We start from the raw sequence: 21,099 nt of genomic DNA on the forward strand, positions 1-21,099 counted from the left end.
ATTCACCACTCACTTGTCAGTTCTGAAGCGCAGCTTGCCTTAAGTATTGGGATTCGGTGCGTAAGCTCATCTCATTATCCTCAATTTCGTGTGCGTGTGTGCGCGCGCGTGCGTGTGCGTGTGTGGGTCTGCAGCTCATGTATAAGTGCATAACTGACTATGAGAGTGTGAGTGAGTGATGGGTGCGTAAGCCTCCCTCTCCTGCACTCTGTTTGAAATAAAGCGACAGATAATCGGAGGGCTCTGGTGAAGCGAGCTCATCTGAGCACCAATCGATACGGATGCCATAGCTTCAAAGCAACCCTTCAAAGAGGGGCGAAATAGCCATATGCTCTACGTTGTGTGCGTGTGTGTGCGGGTGTGTGTGCGTATGTGTGGGTGTGTGTGTGTGATGTGAGAGAGAGGGAGGACCAGAGCCCCTGACAGTGAGACAAAAGCCAGAAAGAGGCAGAGTTAGTCTTGTAGTGGAGAAGAAACTGTTTTCATTTGACAGCAAACATCTCATCGCAGCTGACTTGGAACGCTCGGATATAACTGCTGTCCCTATTTGAGTTGGACAAAATCATTGTTTCCTTCGCTGGCAATCACCCTGATATTATTGCTCTGTCATCTTTTATTCAGCATGCCAGCAGCCACTGTGGCCTTTTATGAGGAAATGGGCGAGGAGGATACACAAACACACACCTAGCGAAACGGTTTAAATACAGGAAGATAGAAAACCAAAGAGGAGGCTTCTCAGTAGACAAATTCTAGTTTCAAGTATGAAGGCTTTATTTTCCTCCGACTATTTCTGCACTTTAGACTTCTTTTAAGGAAGCACCAGCGTGACCTTGGTTTTTTCTGGCTGTTTAAATTTCTGAAACTTTTCCAGTGTTTTGTTTTGGCAATGTAAAATCATTTTAAAGACTACCAAAAACAATATCAGAGTGACCACATTTTCCACTGACTGTACAGAGCAGCGACTCACAGCCGTAACCCCTCCCCCACCTGTTTCTGCGGCATGTTGATCACTCCTTGCTTGCAAGAATGTAAGTAGCACTACACCCATCAGTCTCATTAAAGTGACAATGTTTTAACTAAATTCTGTAAAACCAGCTGACACTGACTCATATTTCAAAGCCCTCACCTATTTTTGTGCTATTTACTCCCCTTTTGTCTATTTGTTAAAATAAAAACAAATGTTTCTATCGACATTATTATAACTCTAATAATGAATACACTGTACTATCTCAGGAGCTGTATGACTAAGTGTTCCTTTCAGTTTTAAATATTAGCGATTAGATGATGATACGATTTTATTATTTTTTTTAAATAAGGCTGGCTAATATGAAAATCACAAAGGATTAGAAAATGTTAATGAGCTGCCAAAGCAGATTGTCAGATTGTCTATGTGTGAAGCACATTCTGTGCAATGCATTTCTCTGGTCTTGCTCAGATATCCTTTTAATCCAACTTAAAAATGTAGGATGAGAGGGTTACCGTTTTAATGTTTGCCATGGTAAATGTTTATTATTATCGTTATATATTATTAGTTTTGTTCATTTGAAATAATCCATCCATAAAACACAGAATGCACTGAAAGTAAGTAAGTTATATTCAGACCACCAATGTGCAGAAAGCGCTACACGTAGCTGAACTTTGGACTTTACAACAGCATATCAAAGATTTTTTTTGAAAATATTTTGTCCTCACTACACGCAGACAGGGTAGTGAGGACTGTCTGACAGTCCTCACTACAGCCTGTCTTAAAGCTGCTACTGTTACATGATATTTTTATACCCACCCACTTTTGGAACCTGTGTGTTAATACTGTGGAACTGCTGTGTTGTTACTCAATATCATACAATTAGAATCTCATACTGGCCCATCTCCACTGCATGGTAGAATTGAAACCCATAAGGACTGGAGTACAGCAGAGAAGAGTCTAAGAGGGTTGCTGTGTTTAGCTGTGCCATCTCACCTTCTTCAAAGTGAAAATGAGAAAGTATTTTTGTCTTGTCTACATAAAAAAAAGTGTCTAGAAGTTTGGGAGTGAATCTGAGTGTGATAAAACACGTGTTTACGTTGTGTGCGTGTCACAAAAGAAGACGGGTGTGTGCTTGTGTGTCAGCATATCTAATTAGCTGAGACAAGCAGGTGTAAAACAGTAATTAATGGCACAACTGACTGACTTCATTATCTCCACGTGAGCTATGCTGCCTGAACACACACACGCACCACCCCCCCCCCCCACACACACACACACAAAAACCAACTCAGAGAGAATTTAAAGAAACGTCACAACAAACCGCTGTTCACTGTGTGTGCAATCGTACGTGTGTTTAATGGTATAATAGCAAAGCGGTGCAGATAAGTGTACACGATCACTGCGCAGGTCGCCGCTTGGCCACTCGAAAATGCTCATTTAGCTTTCAAATGGACTCATTACTAATGAATCGCAAGCTGCTTTAGAGCAGGCTGAGCGCACAGTAATGGTTTGGCCATCTTCCACAATCCCAGGCCCAACACGCTCTTACACGCGCACGCTCGCATTGACAGAGATTGAGAGCGAGTGTCCAAAAGCTCCAATTACCTTCACGTCCAATGTAAGAGAACAAGCTAGAAAGCTAATTACATATAACTCACATGCAAGACGAAAAACGATCAGGCACCCACACTTTCCTGGCAGGGTAATTTGTTGCCAGAAATAAAGCATTCTCGTGTTTTTGCGATTGTTAATGTTTACAACAAGCTCGTTCGAGAAAATGCGCCTGTGTCATTGTGTTATTACCATAAGTCATTATTACACCCCCCTGAGCCCAATAAGCTTTATTAAATCATCAATAAGACTGTATAATTTAATGATCCCGGTTTTAGCCAGATTGATTTACACTTCAGTGCTCTGCCAGGCCTGAGCGAGATCAAATGAAACTCAATGCCTCCAAATGCAGCATGTTGTCATCCAGTAATTGGAATAAATATGCTTTTTTAACTATCGCTAAAGCACATTCCCCTCATAGTGGTTTGCCAGGACGAACATATCACTGCTGCTCTTTCCTGCTCTGGTGGGTGACTGAGTGAGTGAGATGGCAGTGATCGGGCAGAGTAATTTGACCTAATGAATATGTCGACAGCCTGTTTCTTTCTCTCCCCATTAAACACTGCTGGATTAGATTTACTGTGCTTACTCTAACAACTTAAAGACTCCATCAGTACGGCACTTTCCACTCTCACAAACACATGCACACACATGCACACACACACACGCGCATACACGCACACAGATTGGCCTAGCTCAGTAGATCAATGGCCTGTTGGTCAATGTCTCCTTTGGGAGGGTTATCCATCAGCTCCTCACTAATGAAACAATCTGATCACCATGTCTGTGTGTGCGTGTTTTATGGGAGTGTGTGTGTGTGTGTGTGTGTAGGTGTGTGTGTGTGTGCGTGTGTGTGTGTATGCGTGCTCTCATGGGTGTCAGATTGGTTTTAAAGCACATGGATGTAGTGTCGTGTTGTTGCTTTGTAGGTTAATTACAGCTTGTACTATTTTAAATACTTTAAGCCACTTGTGCACTATACTCATTACAAATATATTTTACCAGTCTTCCTATGAAGGTTGTGGGAGAGAATTATTTGTAACCAACATGACATTTGTTGTTGTTATTACCAGGTTTTGGAGCCACTTTGCTGAAGATATTAACGAGGGATGCTGTACTTTGTGGATCTGTGAACTTTCACTGTAAGAATATTTCTGTCAGGTCAACAAGTTCCAGCCAGCGCTGAATCTGTTTACTGTTCCTCAACACTGCCAACAAGTGTATTGAGTAAACTGGTCTTTGCATAGATTAGAGATAAAGAGATCCGTGGTTCCAATTTGTCAGATTTGCCACAAAAATGAGTGGATCAAAGCTACTAATACGCCATCCGGGAAAAATCAAACACTTTGAACACAACATCCCATTTGGTGAATGTCAGCATGACCTGCCAGTGCACTCTGGAAGCTGACTATACCCAAAGCTTTTTATCTCCCTTCAGTGGAAGCATCATTGTTCTTTTTATGATACACTTTATTTGTACTCAGTCAGGTTTTCCAAATTTCCAGCTGGAAATAAATTAACGACTCCCTGAAGTTGAAACTCCACCAAATTAAAGGTCTTTAATCAGCTGCGAGTTTATTATCCAACATGGCTCCCATACATCTGAAGCATACAGAAAAAAACACTTGTATTTCCTCAAGCTATTTGCACAAATATTCACACTTATGCACAAAATCATTTACTGTTTGATTTCATAGCATATGAAGAAATGCAATGCTACCTGTCTTTATGACTAACCAGTGTTACAATTTGCAAATTGCTATAATTTTACAGGTTACAACTGTGATCAGATCGAATGTGATGTTATTCCAATATACGAGCCCATATTTTTGGGATAAATTGAAACAGCACTGATTCTCTGTGTTCTTTAGACACTTGTTACTTTACTTTTGATGTAATCTTTGTTAATATTCTGACATTAGAACTTCTCCTTGGTTTGGAAAACATTTGATGGCCCGCTATCTTCATAAAAAAGCTAAAGTTGTTTTGTAGTTTTTTACTATGTGAAGGTGGTCATACCTTCCAGTTTGTTGGAGGCATTAATTTTGTATTCTACTCCTTCCCACTAAAGTCCATCAACACTGTCTGATTCTTCCTGTGCAGTCTTGATTGTTGTGACTGCATAGTCTTTTAATAAAGTCTATAAATGCCTCATTCAATGGGTGGCACCAAATACACCCCCAAATACACAAAACAGTTAATCAGTTCAAGACCAGATTTTTTAGAAACTACTGTGTGTGGAGATTTGTATTTTTTCATTTAAGTATCATCTGAGACAGTAAGGACACTGGGATCCATGTATCCAGGCTGATAAAATGATTTTAAGCTATCTCTATGGACAGACCTTTTTTATGTAAAGCAAATCAGGATGTTACTATGCATTAATCACCCATTGAAACCTCATAAGGATGCTGCACTCAGTTCTTGGAGTAGAACTTTTCTGGATCTCTCATAAAGATGTTGAAAGTAGTTCTGAAAGCTTTTTCCCAAATCTATGATATACATCTATTTAGATAAAGCAACAAAACGGCAAACAAAAAGTTTTTTTAAATTAGATCTCTCCAGATACTGAGTGTTACAGATTGTAGTCATTTTGTGAATTTTGCCATCACCACAGTATTAAATACTTTTTGGCAGGTTGCTGGGATAAACCTCTTCCAAGCACTCCTGCACTGTTTCTCATAACATGGTTAGGTTCAAATTTGGATTATTTGATATTGTGAACAGAATCATCATAAATTATCCATGACAGCTGCAAAGCTTTTTGAATAGTTATAGTCTTGCTATAATGCACTTCAGCAGCAACTAAAGTTAGAAGATTTTAGCTCAAGGTTATTTATGTCGTCTTTGCATGAAATTATATAATTTTAATTTCCTTCCAGTGGAACCTTTCTAATGTATATAAAAAGCACTGTAGACGGCATTTGCTAAATAAAATAACTACTCAGTGTGCTTTTAAGTTCTCCTCAGACTCTTGTTAGAAAGTGGTACATTCAGTTTGTTTTGTGACCTTTTCAGAAACTAAGTGGCGAGGTACATCTAATTTGTCTGGGAAGGCAGCAATATATTTCAAGTAGGGTCTGCAGCATTTCAATGGGAAAGTTTTTTTTTAAATTAGGAAACACTTTCCCGGTTTCCATGATTCAGAGAATATATGAAGGTCACTTTAGTTTTCTGTGTATCCGTCTATTGTTGAATTGTTAGAGTAATTGAGTCATGTCTTTTTCTAAATGTTCTGTTTATTGTGGCCATGAAAACGGTAACGGAGAGAAACGCTTAAGGTTTTTTCAGTTGCTCTAAAATGACCAAAAGTTGGACGGCAGAGCAACAGTACCACTCTGGTCACAGCTGAATTTCCACCCATCATTGACTTCAATTTCATTTTGGGCTTTGATGATCTCCTTGACTCAAACTGAGGCTCCCAGAAGCATAATGGTCCAAACACTACACAAGGTGTTTCTGAAATAGATAAAGATGGCTATTATAAAGCTTCTTGAAAACATTAAATGTACTGAAAATTGATAGATTTTGCTTTAAAAATTCTTCCGTGCCAGGAAGAAGTGTGGTCAAATATCCAGACAAAATTACGCTGAAAGTTTGGAGGTGGCTGCAAAAAAACAAAACAAAACAAAAAAAAAAAACATTTGATTGAGGTAGGAATTTCTTAAGCTGTGTAACAAAATTGAGTAGTTTAATTTTAATTCTCTGGACATTTTAGGAAGTGAACCCAAATATGAGTGCATAATTTTTGTTTTTCAAAAATCATTAAAGTTGAATGTTACGGAAGCGCATTGCTATCACGCAGGGGAAAAAAATTCGAGCGCTATCACGTTATAACGTGATACGTATCTTGTTAAAACGTGATATGTATCTTGTTAAAACGTGTTATGTAACTTGTTAAAACGTGATATGTATCTTGTTAAAACGTGTTACTATCTTGTTAAAACGTGATACGTATCTTGTATAAACGTGATAATTTTATGTCCAGGAAGTGGCGATATTATGCTAGGCTATTACAGTGGCTAACAGGAATTGGTCAGGTTTCCCTTCATGTTCGGTCTACATGGATACGGATGCTGCTTTGCACTGTGGTTAAAACCATTAATAGCATGCTACTCTGAGCAGGATTTTTTTGTAATTGTAAAAAGTGTTAGAAGGTGACGTGAAAAATAATTAAATTCAAAGCTTTTTTATGATTTATTTTGGAGAGAGGAAGTCTTTTATTTTGAAGAATGCTTAACAGGATCAAGTTTTGTTTTTTGCCACTATCTAGCCTTCTGTTGATTTCGGTTGCTTGGTTACGAACAGCCGTTGCCGTTGATCAGCAAGTACTGTCAAAAAAAAGAAATCTGAACAGAAAATATTCAGCAAATACATCTGAGCCTCCGTTATAATCGCTCTTTAGCCATTTCCTGAATCAGAAGCTACAATCGGAAGCCAACTTCAGCTTCGATCCAGACAGTCAGGAACGCTAGAGGACCGAATTGACGTTTCCTTCTGTGCAGGCCCGTTCTATTTAGGATCCTGTTCAGAGTAGCATGCTATTAATGGTTTTAACCACAGTGCAAAGCAGCATCCGTATCCATGTAGACCAAACATGAAGGGAAACCTGACCGATTCCTGTTAGCCACTGTAATAGCCTAGCATAATATCGCCACTTCCTGGACATAAAATTATCACATTTATACAAGATACGTATCACGTTTTAACAAGATAGTAACACGTTTTAACAAGATACGTAACACGTTTTAACAAGATACGTAACACGTTTTAACAAGATACGTAACACGTTTTAACAAGATACGTAACACGTTTTAACAAGATACGTATCACGTTTTAACAAGATACGTATCACGTTATAACGTGATAGCGCTCGAAAAAATTTTTTCCCTGCATGATAGCAATGCGCTTCCGTAGAATGTTGTACAGTTTGGCTGTTGGAATAAATTAAGCAAAGCCTCTAATAGCAGGAAGGACAGGAATGAAGTGAAGATATTGTCCATTGAGTATTGTTTTTGTGCAATTAATAAAAAAATAAAATAAATAAAAACATTGGAAAAAAGTGCAACAATTTAATTTTTTAAATGCATTTGAGTATTATTTTTGTCTGAATAAAGGCTTTACTGTCGATTATGAACACCTGGTTTTTGGAAATGTTCTAAAATTTAGCAAAAGCATAGATAAACTCATCCTACTTTGTGAACTTTCTTTATAACTTGTTGTGTTGTCTCCACTGATCTAATTACAATATTTTTCCCTCTCCTTTCTCTTTTGTCTCTCCCCGTTTTGCTCCCTCTCTTTGCAGTTTGACGTGCTGAAGTGCTTCTTAAGGTAAGATTCCCATTTTTCGTGTTTTGCTTCTGTTCTTCGTACCCTGACATTTTACCCACAGTGCACCGCATGCCATCAACAGTCAGTACAGTGTGTGTGTGTGTGTGTGTGTGTGCGTGTGCGTGCGTGCGGGTGTGTGTGTGTGTGTGTGTCAGTGTAAGATCTGGGACCTGGGAACATATTCTGCTCACTAAAACACAATAACACCGTGTTAAGATAACAAAGACACTGAGTGGCAGGGAGCTCCACCACCGCTTCTGATGTGTGCCGAACTGAATCAGAAGTAGAACACTTTTTACTGAAATACTTGCGACTCGTTTGCAATATTTTTCATCGTGTTTCACTTAATAGTTTTAAATCAAGACAATGGATCATGATATTGTGATGTAAATCGAAACAGTGTTTGAGAGTACTGTGTTAAAGCTCATAAATCCCCCCTCCTGGGGGGTCTTAAAACCGTCATAATCTGTTATTCATAATAAGGTCCATCAGGGAAAAACAACAACAAAAAAACTTTTTTTCAGAATGAATGCAGTGACAATGGTAATGTTTATGGAGTGCAGTTTCCAGCTGTACTATATCTCACGCTTATTGCTTTCAGGCTGGAATGCTCTGTAATAATGCCAGCAGACTCACAACAGTTTCAAAAGAAAATTAAATCCACCACCGTGCTATAGACTGGCTCTGACCTTGTGTTTGGGTACACAGGGTTCCTTTGTAATATCTGACTGAAGCGTAACTGTGAGCCTGGGCAAACTGGGGTGTACATGTTGTGCCTTTTTCTTACTTTCGTTCTACAACCAAATGGTTTTAGGCTGTAGGTGGCCGTTTATTTTAACTCCATTGTCTGTTTAACCTGATGTGAAGCATGTTTACGAAAACAACAATGACAATTAGAGAAAATTATAATCAACAACATTAAAAAAGCCCACATATTCTTCTAAAAACAAACAAACGTTTGAATATTGTTGAAGAGTTCATTTTAAAAAATTCAGTTTTTCAAGAGTTTCTTCTGTTCATTTAGATGATATCGACTTTAGAGTTAATACAAAGAAAACAAAATCAGTTTCTCAGAAAATTTGAATGCTATAAAAATGTTGGCATTCTGAAAAGTAGTTTTTCTATACACTGAATTGTGTTTGCTCTAGTGCTTGGTTCAGTCTCACTTTGGATGAATTACTGCATCAATGCGGTGTGGCATGGAGTGTGGCAGCTTGAGGATCTGCTGAGATGTTGGGAGAAGTTGTTTTACAGAAGTTGCTTTTACATCAAACTTCAGCTCTTCTACTTCTTGGATGTACTTTGTTAGATTTACTTTGAGGTTTATCACTTGCCAGTTACACCACAGTCATTAAAGAAGGTTTTGGTACTTTTGGCAGTGTGGGCAGGTGCCACACCCAGCTGGAAAAATTAACTCAGCATTTACTTAGAACTTGTTAGCAAAGTTTAGAATGGAGTTCTGCACAGAGTGTCCTGGTGGACGGTTGTGTTTGCTTTGGACTTGATAAAACTCAGATAACCTCTGTCACCACTGACTGTGAAAACTTCACACTAGATGTGATGCACATTGAGTTCTGTCTACTCTTTCTACAATTCATCTGTATTTCCTAATAAAATCCAGAATTAAGTTTTATCCCAAACAGGAGACTTCTCACATTTTCTCTGGGTTAGCAATGGCTCACCTCACAAAATCCAACAATTTTAGTTTATGTCCTGAATACATCTGTATTTGGTGCCTCTTGAAGTACTGACTCTGCCGGCCTTCTGAATTTCCCCGAGACTCTTGAATTGGCTTCGCTACTGAATTCTGTCAAGGCTTCTTGTTGACATTTTACCTACTGGGCAACTGACAAGTCACCAGCCATCTTCATGATTGTGTTGGCCAAAACAAAACATTTCCGTAGAAAAAGTTTGTTTTTATTAGTCCTGAGTAAGATTAAAATTTTCTGAGAAAACTGAGTTTTGGTTTTGTTTTGTTTATTAAAAAAAAAAAAAAAGCAATGATCATGTTTATTTTAACATGATTATTAAAATAATGACCATTTTTCAGAAACTAAAAGTCCTCAAGGCAGACATTTGGGATTTAGATCCTGACCTTTTGACCTTTACTCCTACTTTATCTTCCCCCTCTTTTCTTTTTGCCCATTTAGTGTCTGAGTAATGTGACTAAAACCTACAGAAAAATCTTTTTAAAAAAATAGAGCACTCTAATGACTATGATAAATGGGTCAATTGAATCACTGAGAAGAAAATGCATTTTTTATGATTTACTAAAATGCAATTGTGCATCAACAGTGGAAAAATAAATCCACTGCACTGAACAAAAAGCTACCAAGGAGAAATAGAATTGATGAAAAAAGTATTCTATTGGTAAAAATAAATTGCATGTCTCTGCTTTTCATGCTTTCTTTTGGCATCAGTGGTTTAAATTTGTGTTACAGTCCTTTTTGTATCTCAGCAAACCTGCTTATGATTGAGCTCCAAGAACCCGGATGATGCGATGTTTGTTTGTTTTTGTTTTTATCTTGGTTTTGTTACGGGTGCGGCATCTGCATGCAGTAGAGAAAGTGCAAGGAACCAGATAAAAATGCTGAAAAAGAATATTTATGAGCAAAATGAAACTCCAGGGACAAGTGAAAAGGAAAGGTGAGCATATTTATTCTTACAAGCAACGACTAAGTTTTCTGTTCGATCAGTCTAATTTCTGTCAGAGAGAAACAAATGATCACCTGGTCTCCTTACAGCCCATCTGCTGGGCTAACCCCACAGGAGGAGGAACTGGGCAGGTGCACTCATCATCTCTAAATGAGCCAGTCCTGCCGCATCGGTCAAGTTTGTTTAACTTTGCTTTAGGATAACATTTCGTGTTAGAGGCTTTATGTTAGCTTCTTTGTCCTGAAGAGCTTCAGTTTCCAAATGACAACATTTTCCTGAGCTGAGGGATTAGGGTTCTCTGGTGAGGTGATTAGTGATAGTTCTGTAATGAAATAACTCCAGGACACTTAAAGCTTCCTTTTGTGAAGGACTAGCAAAAAGAATAAAAGCTTCATATCGACATAGGATAGAAATCGATTCAGCCGTTTAAAAATACCGTCAGCTTTTAATATTGAATATCATTTTTCTGTGTACGGTGGTGTGCGCAAGTACTTTACAATTATAATCATTATTTTGTTTGTTGCAAAAGATGGCAAAGCATAGAAGCTGATAATTCTTTCCATAAAAGTTTTTTCCTGGGTTTTTTGCAATAATATTTTGGAGAAAAGCTTTAGTTCTTTGAGGTCAGAAAAGTATTGTGTCGCAAAAATAGTTTCCAGGTTTTTGGTAAATTGTTAAATGTCTTTCAGATTAGGGTGATTGTTCTGGGGAGCTTTCTGTGGCTACACGTCCAAATGTAATGGAGGAATCCTATTGGTTGATGTGGGGAATGAACAGAAACTGGGGCAATGGAAACCAAGTGTTTGTGTGGAGAGTGATGGTCTAGTTTGGAGTGAAGGTAGAAATGGAAGTGTTGCAGGGGGAACAGATGGCACAGATGATGAGGAGCCTTAAAAGTTGCCTAGAGATCCGAAGTATCCCAAAAAATTGAGATGTTTTGTTTTATTGATAGAGGCAACTAATAAAGACTTTTTCTTGTACTGGCTGACAACATTCAGTTGCAAAAGCGTTGGAGACACTTCCAGCATTTTAAATGCTGTTTGTTTCACAGCACTGATGGGGGGAGGGGAGGAGGAGCAAGAGGGATGTTGACAGCATGCAGACAAAGTGCAAATATTTTTTTAAACATGGTTACGACCCCTACATCCTCAGCCGTACCACACTGCATGGAGGTCTGTGGCTCTCGAGGCGGAATCATTGCAGACTCAAAGCGGAGTCCACGCTGCTCACAGAGTTGGCGCAGTACGGCAAAATGTGTTGAAGTCTTAAGTATACAGGAACTGGCTTCTGGTTGGTTAGCTGCTAGTCTTGCATCAAGTATGATCTTTCTGAAGTAATGTAACAATAATGTGGTTGTTTTTTATGGAATGTATATAAAAGGTTGTTTTATCTGGTTTTCTATTTGGATTTTAAATTGCACAAGACTTGAACACGTGGCTTGAGCTCAAAACACAGGACAAGAAAATATGAGTAGATTCAAGCAAACCAGTTAAAATGATTCACAGCAGCTTTAGCTGTTCTCAGTTTCATAAAGTCTGAAAACGTCTGTAGATGGGCAAAATGATGTTGCACTGAAAGGAATACATAACTAAAGTAATGCTACATTAAAACAGAATAGCAAAGTTGAAGCTGATTCTTCGACTTCACAGGTCTTTGTTGCTCAGTCCAAATCTGACCATTAAATAAATTGTCTATTCATGAGAATTTTACTAAACTTTAGTTTTCATTGCAGTACTGTGTTGTATATTTGACATAAATGGAAAAAAGATGCATTCTGTTGCTCTGCAGCTTTATTTAAATACTTAACGCTCTTTCACTTGAAGGAATTCCCCTTCACGTTGTATGGCTTTGGGGCAGCTTTGTGTATAATTTATTATACTTCCTGATGCTCTAGATATATTTTTTCCCTGCTTTATTCAAAATTAATATTTTACCATTCAAAATTTCCTTGTGGTAATTTTTACAGATACGTCTGGAAAAATTTTAAAGATTAAAAGCTGCTTTGTTTAATTTTTGCACTCCTCCCCCCTGCTGAGGCTTAGAAATAGTTTGTAAGATATTCCCACTTTTGAAGTGTTATTAGCTTCAATAAATTACAAGTATCTAATTTGACTATTCTTTGTAATGTTTGTACAGCATGGTTCTCAGTAATATTAATTACTCATAAGTACGGTTGCATCAGAAACACTCGTGTAAGATGCACTTTCCTTTAAGTCAATTTGTTCTCTGTGTTCATAAAGATTTAAGCTCTGCTGTTACAAAATGGCAAAAAACACTTTTTCCATAAGAGAAATATGCATTATTGACAACCCGTGTTATAGCTGTCATGTATATGAAATGCCAACAAAATCCTGCCCTAAAAATGAGAGGAGAACACAGTTTAACAGGGGTGATTTTTCTGTCTGGGAAACATTTTAGTAATTAATTTAAAGATATATACATATTAAACCATCTGGTAAGCAACATAAAATCACAACTCATAGAGAAAGATAATCCAACCATTCTTCTTTAACAGGTATTTGCTAAGAAACTGTTTCTTTCTTTAGATTGCTGACCAATCCTCACTGACATAAATAATGAAAATAAAGAAAGTTCTTTATTAGAGTCAGTTAAGACTCTAATAGAGAGATTATGGAAATATGACGTTTGGAAATGTGAAGTTTGGCCAAAGATGTTTTCAGTCAATAGTGGCTTCAAATTTTCATTCAGTCAAATTCAAAGGTGCGTTTTTGAAAAGGAAACATGCAGTTTTCTCAAATACCTCAACTAGATGAAAACATCTACTCAAAATACATTCAACTGCCCTTTTTTAAATCAACTATAGTACAGAGATTTATATACAGAGATTTTTTTTTTCTTGAAATGCTTATTTTTGTTGCATTTTGGGCAAGGATAGTAATAGGTTTTTGTGTTGTATTTGTTGCTTCCTCTCAGCCAGGACTCCCTTGAAAAAGAGGTTTTTGATATCAATGTTTTCTTGTTTTTTATCGTGGTAATATAAAAAGAGAATAAAACCATTTGAAAAATTGGGAAGTTCAGTATTTCTTAGGTGAACTGCATTGAAGGAAATTAAATTTTCTTACAGGGGCTATTTGTAAACCATTAAACTATAAACCAAAGATATTTAAGTAATAAAACTTGAGCAGTTGTGTGGAAGTGATTATTTAATTTTAACTAAGCATGTTTTCAATGTTAATATGTGAACTCTGATATGGTAAGTATTACCTCCATGGTAAATGAACAGCAGAGTTATTCCAACTGTTAGTTTTAATAACAACATATATTTATTGGATAATAATAACTGATCATCAAGCAGGTCTACTGGTAGGGGAATATTAAAGTCACAAAGTGGCAGAAATTGACCCTGATTAGCAAATATTGTTTTTCATTAAAGAAAATTTAGTGAACTTTAAGCTGCTGTCTACTGCATCACTGTGTAAACTTATTGAAAATTGAAATGCATGTTATGTAAATGGTAACGTTCAGAATTTTTCCGAACACGCTCTGTGTGTGACGTTATTGCGCCCTCTACTGCACATGCTCGACATTTTCAGGTTGTTTGCAGTTCACACAGGAGATCAAATACAAGTCGCATATATTTGAAAGTGTGAACTATAGTGCCAAAAAAAAGTCAGATTTCCCAAAAATTGGATTTGGGTCATTTCAGGCTACAGCGTGAACGGTAGCTAACCTCAATTCTTCAAAGAAGTCGAATGAAAAAGTTTGAATATTGGTTCAAATAATATTCCATTTCCCTTTACTACATCTAAGTGAAAAATGAATAATCATTTATCCATTCCAGCATTCAATTAGTTTGCCAGAAAGTAGTGATTATAACAAAAAAAAATTTATATATATATATATATATATATATATATATATATATATATATATATATATATATATATATATTTGTTGTTGTTTTATCCATGAATTTCAGATGTACAGTTGGGCATCTCTATTTTGTTTTCTTCTATTTGTGTGACACACTCTTTCGGTAATCCAATTACACAGAATTACAATTCAATGCAACATAAAAATATAAAGCATGGCAATGTCTCTCTTTGCTTGAAGGAAAATAATTATGAAAGCAGTAAAAACAAAATTTCCTTGCATAAGAACTAATGTCTCAATTTGAGAATGTCAACTTTCCAATGACAAGTATTTACTTCTCACAAATGTGAAAATGTAAATGCGCTGACATTCAAAGAACAGTGAGTTCTTAAAAAAAATCAAATAGTCTAAAAGTAATGGTAGAACCACCTTGTGCGCAATCAGAATTTCATTGTGCATGAATATTAGTCGATCCACATGATCATGGTGAATTAAACTCTGCTGGACTGAAATCTCTCCGCGTTTCCTGTGATAGTCACTGCAGTTCTTTTTCCAAACAGCAGGAGTCAGTACTGTGAAAATAACATCTCAACACAGCAGGAATTGCAGCAGAATAAAAATCTGCAGTTTAATCTCAGAAAATTCCTTTGATCTTTCTGAAAACGATGTATGTAGAGTTCCCTTTAAAGGGCCATCTTTTCACCACTAATGCACTAATAACATACATGTTCTTATATATAACAGGAGTTCATATTTTTTGTTGAGACAATTTTTGGAAGTTGCCATATTATAATGAATAATGTACTGGCGAACCATCAGGTCTGTTATTAAGTGTCCCTACAGTAAGCATTAATAATAATAAATAATAATAATAATAATAATAATAATAATAATAATAATAATAATAATAATAATAATAATAATTAATTTCCTAATTATTTAAAATAGAAGAAATCTTATGTCATAAAATGATGTAGAAGAAGTTTCATTCACAGTTTTCTGTGGTTTCCTTAGTTTTTGTTTTTTGCATGAATATAAGTAAACCTACCAAAAATAAATTTTTGCTGTCATCAGGCAGAATTGATTTGAGTGATAATTGATGGTGACTAAACCAACTAGTTGATATTTTGATCAAAGAAACCTTATCAATGCAAAAAAATATACAATGCTTTAAAACAATATAACAAATATGTACTTTCTATGTGCATACTTCTTTACATATATATATATATATATATATATATATATATATATATATATATGTGTGTGTGTGTGTGTGTGTGTTCAAAAAGTGTTAAATATGTACTGTTTAAATAAACAGTTAATTTACTTAAATTGAAATTGTTTTTCTAGATCTTTGGAGATAAGCAGATGACATCACTCCACTAAAGAAGCTACAAAGGATTTAATCAAAACAAAGATGTATTATCAGTGTGCTTCAGCTATAGATTTGTTATACAAAGTTGTCTAAAACCATTTGTGCATACAGTATATGAATCTGAGAAAACAGGCCTACATCCAACGCTTTTGTCCATTTTCTTGTGTGTGTGTGTGTGCGCGTGTGTGTGGTTCAGTGTTTGGAGTGGACTCAGTGAGGACTGTGTCTAGAGCCTCATTAGTGGCTAAGGTTTGGCCAGCATGCCGCTACTGGAGATGCTCAGGGTACAAAGTCATATGCTACTGTACTGCTGGCCCATCTGCTTTATTGGCCCTCACTTTTGGTTTTGTTCTCTCTCTCTATCGGTGTTCATGTTTGTTAGAAAAAGACACCTAGGTTTGTTCACTCAGCATTGTTTTCATTTTATATATTACTTTGCCATTCTATGACGGCATAATTGTTATGCCACATTGGTACACAAAGAACATAATAGAACATAATGATTGTTTTAAAGAAATCAACAAAGTAATCAAACCCAATCAATCCAGAACTAAATTAATCTGAATATATCTGACAAGAGTTGAAAACCTTTCTCAACAGACACTCTGTGTTCATTGTGACCAAGCTTGAGCCATTTTGCTAAGTAGAAAAGGGCAACAATTTCATTTTCTAGCTTAAAAAGCTGATCGAGATGTAGCAAAGCATCCCCACTTTCGGACCAACGCAGGTTGGCTTTACTACGTAATTCTTAGTGGTTTTCTATTATATAAACTCTAGATTGTTCTATTATATAAACTCCAATTAAAATACTTTGAGATTTTAGGTTGTAATTTGACAAAATCTAAAAAGTATGAAGACTTTTGCAAGACACTGAATGAAACCCTAAACAGCCAACAATATTAAGAGTACTTTTTGTAGTAATGTGACACACAGATTTCTATGTATGCATAACATAAGATGAAGATCTATTCCTCTGAAGATCTATTCAACTTTAGGACTTTATGTGATATACTCGTATATTCATGACATATCTTTTGGTGACAATAATGACCTTAATAGTGAGATTTGGTTCTGGTCAAATGAGGTATTTTGTTTGATTTTATGTCAGTTATTTGACAGAAGGATGTTTATTTACCATCATCAAGCTCTTTTAAATAAGTTACAATGTCAGACATCAACATTCATTAGTTCTGCCTGATGACTTACAAATATCGCTGCAGCTGGATATAAATTGATGAAAAAAAGAATCTGTGGCATGTTTTTCTAAAAGAAATTCATATGCAACACTGAAAATAAACAGCTTCCGAAAAGCTAATTAGAGCTAGTTAGATAATCTTGCAAATCTATTTCTTTTTGACATTATCAGTGCAGCTTTCCCTTCTGAGACAGAAAATGTAAAGTTGACATGCTGCAAACCTTTTCTTGTTTCACATTCTGCTGGTCTTGTCGCTTCAAAGCCCAGATCATCAGTTCTCTAAAACCTTGCTTGAATAGTGATGACATACTAATATAATAGTATGTCATCACTATTATATGACAGGAGTTGACTGGTCAAAAAGTAAAAAAATGTTGCGTAACTTTAAAATATGACGTGATTGTTGTGATTTAAGCACGACTGCTTGTAAGTGTGCCTCTATCTACTTCCATGTAGGCTCAAAAGTGACATATTTGTAGAGCAAATGAAGAAAGAAAATCAAAATGAAAAAGCGCAGTCTTGCTTCAAGAAGGCCGCCCTGGCAATATTATCTTTTATTTATTAGTTATTCAAACTTATAAAAGAGAAAAAAAACATATTCGGCATCAGCTGCCTCAAAGGACCAAGCTCAAGATACTCTAAATAAAGCATTTTTAACTTAAATCACAATTTTTAATTGGCAAGAAGTGCATTGCAACCTTGATTATACAACAGTCAGAACAGCACCGACACACGGGGCAAACAATGAAACAAACACTTGTTTACATCATTGGGTAATTTAGCATTGATTTGATAAGATATTGGGGGAAAAAAAACATGTTTAATCAAAGAATAACTTTTTCTAAATGCTCATTGTAATATTACCTAAGCCCAGACAGTAATGTACTCAGCGGGATTTTGAGGAGGCGACATGTTTAGTTCTAACATACAAAGTGTTAGGTGTTACTGAATTGTTCAGATATTTAAACTGACAGTCGGCGTTCTTTTGTGACATTGTCCAGATCTCACCACAGGTCTCTTGTCAGCAGTCCCTCCATCAGGGCACACTGCTTTGCAATTAGCCTTACTTTGTGTGTGTGATGTAACATTTTTTTACATTGATTTTATTTTGTACAGTTGCTATGGTTTCAATTAGTTGATCTGGGGACATTTTGACACATTTGTACCTGCAAGTTCATTTTGAATAATGCCAAAAAAAAAAAAAAAAAGAATATAATTAAGTAAAAGAGACTTTTCTTAGACTAATATAGAAATCAGCATAAGAATGTTATGCTTCCAGCCCAGCTATCCAAACCAACCTGGCTTTGTATAAACAAGTAATGTCTTCCCACACCTAAGTTTAGATTTTGCCATTTGTCAAAAAAAAAAATTTGGAAGAATTTCAGTCAGCTTTTCTTTGCTGAATTTTTCTTCCTCTTTCTTAGCATGAACAATCTGTTAAGGGCCAGGCCACACCATCTGATATTAGTGCAGACTTAAACCATATGCTTCTCCAAATCCTCCATTTAGACTTTTGATTCATAACAAAAGAACATGTAAACTTAAAGTCACAATCCAATAGCCAGACTTTCTCCTTCAAGGCATTCGGGTAGAAAACAGAACTGGACATTCCATCAATTATGGAAAGTCATCTTGATGTAGCAAAGCCGAACCATCACACCACCACCACCACCATCTTTTTTTAGATTTGATTGTCTGTTTTCTGAAATGGAACCAAAAATGTGATTCAATCACAAGTTGCCTGAAAATTCAATTTGCTTGATTAAATGAAACACTAAAAAATATGCAAATACCTGGTATTTTCATCATCACAATTTACTATGTCTGTGTTGTGTCTCAAAGTTGGAACAAGTTTTTGGTTAATACCTTAGCATCTCCGTGTTATAGTATTGTTATGTAATACCTTTACTATTTTCACTGAAATTATTAGCTGCCTTTTTCTGTAAAAAAAAAATCAGATTTAGAGCCACAGATAAAAAAAAAAAAAAATGCCTGTAATCTGCCTACAGCAGCAGTTTTACCCAGGTGCACTGCTCGGCAGAATCCAGCTCTGCTTTCAGACCATTTTTAAACTACAACTGAAATGTTGTAGCTGCTTTGACGAGAGCTTTAAGATATCTTAATAGTCAGTGAGAAGACAATGTTTTTGTTTAGAGCAGGAAACACTTAAGGTCACCAAACCTTCCGATGTAGAAAGGGCACAACACACAGCACACTTAAACTGTGTGTACTGTGTGTGTTTCCGTTATCAACTTCAAGTTGCTTGTTCAGCTTAATCTATGTACATCTGACTGACCTCTCTCAAGATATCTTTTTTTTTTTTGCATCGGCACAATTTCTCTCACACCTACCGAGTAACTGGACTACTTAAAACAATGCTGGCGGACAGAAACAAGCAAAAGAAAACATTGAATTACTTTTGTAATTACTCAAGCGAAGGAGTATGCAGCTGCATCTTAAATACTTAAAACAGTAATGCATTATGTAACAATCAGGAATTTTCAGATCAGTGTTTTTGTCCCTGATGCTGATAAATATACGCACAGAATTGTCTTTGGGTTGTGAAAACTCAGTAGGTCAAAAATTTCTTCAGTATTACACAGTCTGCATCAGCATTGTGATTTTGTTCCACTGAATTCATTTACCAATGAATGAATGCTTAAATTTCACAAAAAACACCAGTCTTCTCTACCCTTTGCAACTCTTTTGATCCCAATGTTTGTTTCAGTACTGCACCACGTTCACAAAGCAGTTTACAAGTGTAATCTCACCCGTCAAGTGTAGCAACTGGGAGCATTTTCGTTGATTTTTGTCTAGTGGCCATCTTTGTTTGTTCTGCAAATAAAAGAATAGACGCAGACTTGATGGATGTACTCGTACTTTGATGCACCGCCTTTTGCTTTGATTTGTTGATTTGCTGCGAGATTATTTATTTCAAGATGTATCCAGTGTTGCATTAAATTTTCACCAAGATCTTTTATTGATCAGAGAGTTTGATCACTGCGCCAATTCCTTCTCCACCACATCCTTTAGATTCTCAGTGTAGTTAAAGTCTGGACTGTGTGGTCACCAATCCATGTGAAAAAAGGATGTCTGATGATCCTGAACCACTCTCTCACAGCTTGGGTCTAATGAATGCTGACATTGCTAACTTTGAATATATGGCCATTGCATCAGGGAAGAAATATATGCATTAATGCAATGGAATAACCTGGTCTTTCACTTTATTCAGGCAGTCTTCGGATTTCAGTTTTGGCCTCACAATGTAGCTGAACCTACACCCATCTGCAGCAACCCCACTCATAACACTATTCCCACAGGCTTGTACAGTAGATACTAGGCATGATGGGTGCATTACTTCATCTGCATAAACAGTTAACTTCACCAGATGTTTAGCTGATCACGTCCATTCAGGATTTTTTTTCCCAGTCATATTTCTTCCTTGAAGAAGATGGTTCCCCACTTTTCTTTCAGATTTGAGTAACTCCTTAGACGGTTCATAACCTGTATTTAGTAGTTTATAGATTATATGTTGATGTTTCCTTTGCCTGATACCAAATTTGACCCTTCATAAAAGAACTTAATAGATGTAATTCAACTTGTTGCCAACTGAAAAATAGTTGCCCTTGTAGTAATTATCCAAATGGAGACTCAACCTGTTTGCTTTGTAAAGTCCAGGTTGTAACATTTTTTTGGGGGCCAGGCACTGTTATTTTTCAGTGACATGACCCTTCCAAGGCTACATTCTCTAAATGATTATGCAGTTTTACTGACAAAAATTCTAGTAAATTGCAAAAGTTTAGTTTTGAATGGATTAGGTGGACAATTGATTACTTCCCTTTATGGTAAGTGGCGCGTACATAAGTAAGCAACCTGCTCATCTCAGATGAAACTGTAGCTGCCAGTCAATCTTGTGGCTTTATTCACTTATGATGGTTGGTAAAAGGTACAGAAAAAAGATGCATTGATCACCAGATCATATGTTGACAGATGCTTGAATAATGAATTAGACCAGTGGTCCCAACCTTTTTATTACCGCGGACCGGTCAAGACTTGGAAAACTTTGCTGCTGTCTGGGGAGGGAGGGAGTGGGGGGGTGCTGGTGTTCCCGCTAAATCCTGAATATAC

General features: G+C 36.5%; 1 protein-coding gene across 22 annotated transcripts in view; it reads left to right on the forward strand.

The window, feature by feature from the left end:
* The window catches only part of ptprdb (protein tyrosine phosphatase receptor type Db), a 202,082-nt gene that overhangs the window by 35,389 nt on the left and 145,594 nt on the right, over positions 1-21,099 (forward strand). For all 22 annotated transcript variants that reach the window (XM_008416472.3, XM_008416463.3, XM_008416509.3 and 19 more), the window contains exon 2: positions 7,884-7,909. The gene's annotated coding sequence lies outside the window, so the exon portion shown is untranslated. The remainder of the gene's footprint in view (positions 1-7,883; positions 7,910-21,099) is intronic.

Source organism: Poecilia reticulata, chromosome 1, assembly GCF_904066995.2.
Source record: "Poecilia reticulata chromosome 1, P_reticulata-male-v2, whole genome shotgun sequence".
NCBI lineage: Eukaryota > Metazoa > Chordata > Actinopteri > Cyprinodontiformes > Poeciliidae > Poecilia > Poecilia reticulata.